Below are 3,996 nucleotides of genomic sequence, written 5' to 3'. Positions count from 1 at the left end.
TCTGATATGCAGGATGGTCTTAGGCGACCCCTGTGAAAGGGTCGTTCGCCCGCCAAAGGGGTCGTGACCCACAGGTTGAGAACCGCTGAGTGGGATAAAGATAGCCTGTTCAATAAACGGTGTTGGGGAAATTGGATAGATACATGCAAAAAAAATGAAACTAGACCACCTTCTTACACCATACACAAGAATAAAAATATGGTTTAAAGACTTAAATGTAAGACTTGAAACAATACAAATCCTAGAAGAAAACAGGCAGTAAAATCTCAGACATTTCTCATAGCAATAATTTTTCTGAAATATCTCCTCAGGCAAGGGAAACAACAAAGAAAAATAAGCAAATGGGACTAGAGCAAACTAAAACGTTTCTTCACAGCAAAGGAAACCAACAAAATGAAAAGACAACCAGTGATACAGCTGATAAGGGATTAATATCCAAAATTTATAAAGAACTTACAAAACTCAACACCAAAAAACCAAACAATCCTATTAAAAAACGGGGAAAGGACCTGAATAGTCACTTCTCCAAAGAGGACATACACATGGCCAATAGACATGTGAAAATATGCTCAATATCACTAGTCATCAATGCAAATTAAAGCCACAATGAGATATTACCTGTCAGAATGGCTATTATCAATAAATCAACAAGTATTGGTGTGGATGTGGAGAAAAGAGAATCCCGCTGTTGGTGGGAATGCAGATTGGTGCAGCTATTGTGGAGAGCAGTATGGAGTTACCTCAAAAATTAAAAATGGAACTACCTTATAAACCAGCGATTCCACTTGTGGGGATATATCCAAAGAAACCCAAAACACAAATTTGAAAGAATATATGCACCCCTATGTTCATTGCAGCATTATTTACTATAGCTAAGATCTGGAAACAGCCCAAGTGCCCATCAGTAGATGACTGGATAAAAAAGCAGTGGTACATTTATACAATAGAATACGACTCGGCCATAAAAAAGAAGGAAATCTTACTCTTTGGGATAGCAGGGATGGACCTTGAATTAAATACTAAGTGAAATAAGCCAGTCAGAGAAAGACAAGTACCATATGACTTCACTCATTTGTGGAATCTAAGGAACAAGATAAACTAATAAACAGAATAGAAACAGACTCATAGAGAGCAGACTGACAGTTGTCAGAGGGCAGGGGAGTTGCAGGGCTTGGTGAAAAATGTGACAGGATTAAGCAGTTAAAAAACATACTCATAGACACAGACAACAGTATGGTTGGTGATTACCAGAGGGAAAGGTATGGGATCGGGCAGAAGAGGGAATAGGTGGAATAAATGGAAGGAGACTTGATGTGGTGTGGTGAACATACAATATAATAAACAGATGATGTAGTATAGAAATTGTACACTTGAAACCAATATAATTTTATTAACCAGTGTCATCCCAATAAATTCAATAAAAAAGGGGGAAAATAGAAAAGATTATCCTTTTCTTACCACTCTTCATTGATATACATTCAGTGTTTACATTTTCTTATTTTTTTTATAGTATGTTTTTTAAAAACTATATTTTTATTGATTTCAAAGAGGAAAGGAGAGGGAGATATAGAAACATCAATGATGAGAGAGAATCATAGATGGGCTTGCCTCCTGCCGTCCCCTACTGGGGATCTAACCATAACCTGGGCATGTGCCCTTGACCCGAATCGAACTTGGGACTCTTCAGTCCACAGGCTGATGCTTTATCCAAATCGGCTAGGACTGTATGTTTTGAATCAGAATCCAAATAAAGCCTACACTAGCAATTGACTGATGTCTTTTAAGTTACTTTTGGTCTATAAATTCCCCCTTCATCCTCCCTCTCTCTGATTTTTCCCCCTTGCAATTAAAAAAAAATGTTTTTTACTGATTTTCTAGAGAGAGGAAGGTTAGAGAGATAGAAACATCTTGAGAGAGAACATCAATCAGCTGTCCCCTGCACGCCCTCTGCTGGGGATCAAGCCCACAACCCAGGCATGTGCCCTGACGGAGAATTGAACCTCTTGGTCAAGGCTCAACTATTGAACAACACAGGCCAGGCCCCCTTGCAATTTTTATTGGTAAAATAATCCAGCTGGTTTACCCTATAATTTTCTTTCGTCTGAATTTGTTGATTTTATTACTATGGTACAGTTTTATCTTTCCTCTATCCTTTGTGTTTTCTGTAAATTTATACATTCATGATACTAGTCCTGTGTCAATTAAATGTGCTTCATAAAAGCATTTAAAATCATAAATTTCCCTCTAAGTACCACTTTGTGCCACACATTTTCATGTGTTGTATTTTTGTTATCTGTGTCAAATGGTTTTCTAATTTCTTTATGATTTATTTTTTGACCCAGGGGCCATTTAGAATTATGTTTCTGAATTCAAAATTGGGACTTGCTTTTAATTAAAGACTTTTATTGAGATAATTTATATACCATAAAATTCACCCTTTAAAATGTACCCTTCAGTGGTTTTTAGTATGTTCACAAAGTTGTTCAACCACCACCACCACTGTCTAATTCCAGAACATTGACATCACTTCAGAAGAAACCTTTTACCCATTAGTCGTCATCACTTTTTCCTCCCTCAGCCCCTGAGAATCACTAATTTCTGTCTGAATTGATTTTCTTATTCTGAACACTTAATAGAAACAGAATTATATAATTTTGTGCCTGGCTTCTTTTACTTAATGTTTTCAAGGTTCATCCATGTTGTATCAGTACTCCATTCCTGTTTATGGCTGAATAACATTTCATTGTATTTTATTGTTCAATCAATGGACATCATAGTCTTAAATGTAAAATAAAAGACCATTAAACTTTCAGAAATAACATAGGAGAAAATCTTCAAGATCTAGGCCTAGACAAAGCATTATTATTCTCTGTCTAAGAGACACAAAAATATCATCCATAAGAGGAAAAACAAACTTCATTGAAATGAAAAAACCCCCCACACATTTGCTGTTTTTAGACCTATTATGAGGATAAAAAGGCAAGCTACAGAATGGGAAAATGTTTGCAAACCATGTTGTAGCATGTTTCAGATCGGATTTTGTTCCTTTAAGGCTGCATAATCATTTCGTTGTTTTTGTATACCATATTTTATTCATCCATTGATCTTTGATGTACATTTGGATTGCTTCTACCTGTTGGCTATTGAGAATAATGCCACTACGAATGTGGGTGTGCAAACACCTATTTGAGTCTCTGCTTTCAATTCTTTTGGTTATATCCCTAGAAGTGGAATTGCTGGATCATATGGTAGTTGTATTTGTAATTTTTTGAGGAACCATCGCGCTGTTTGCCACAGGGACTGCATCACTTTACGTTCTCAGCACCTAACCAGAATCTCCTACCCAGGCATCTGCTCATCTGTAGGCCCCTACAGCTTTCACAAGAGCTGCTTACTGCTTCTCATGGGTTTTTCAGCCTAAGATCGAAGCTGTTCTGCTTTTCCCTACCTGAGCTCCGGAGTTGATTAAAACAGGGTGGTCCTCAGACAACCCCCACACAGATTAGCACGTTGCAAACAGGGTCTGCTCCATTGGGTTGGGGGCAGGGTATTGGCAGTTGGACCACTGCCACCTTCTCTAGAAAAGGGGGTGGAGCAAGGATGAGTAAAAAAACCATGAAACTTCCTACCATGTTCAGGCTTTTTCTTGATTGGGGGTTCATTTGTTTGCTGTAGACCTTTGACTGTTTTCTAGCATTCCTACTAAATTAGTTTCTCTGAACGTTAATTAAAAAATTATTTCCACAGGGAAAAGAGAGCCTGGAGTTACCTAGTCCATCATCTTGATGATGTTGCTCCTCATTTATGGGCTTTTGGTTGGAATTCTACTAAATTCTATCAACTTTTGGAGAATTGTCAGCTTTCCTGTGGTAAGTCTTCTAATTCATGAACACAACACATCTCTCCATTTCTTAAAATATCTTTGATTTCTTTCATCAGCATGTGTAGTTTTCAGTTTATACAGCCTATGCATATTCATTAGATTTATAGCTACAT

This window comes from Myotis davidii, unplaced genomic scaffold (genome assembly GCF_000327345.1).
Source record: "Myotis davidii unplaced genomic scaffold, ASM32734v1 scaffold148, whole genome shotgun sequence".
NCBI classification, from domain to species: domain Eukaryota; kingdom Metazoa; phylum Chordata; class Mammalia; order Chiroptera; family Vespertilionidae; genus Myotis; species Myotis davidii.
Note: the sequence above shows the minus strand (reverse complement) of the source record.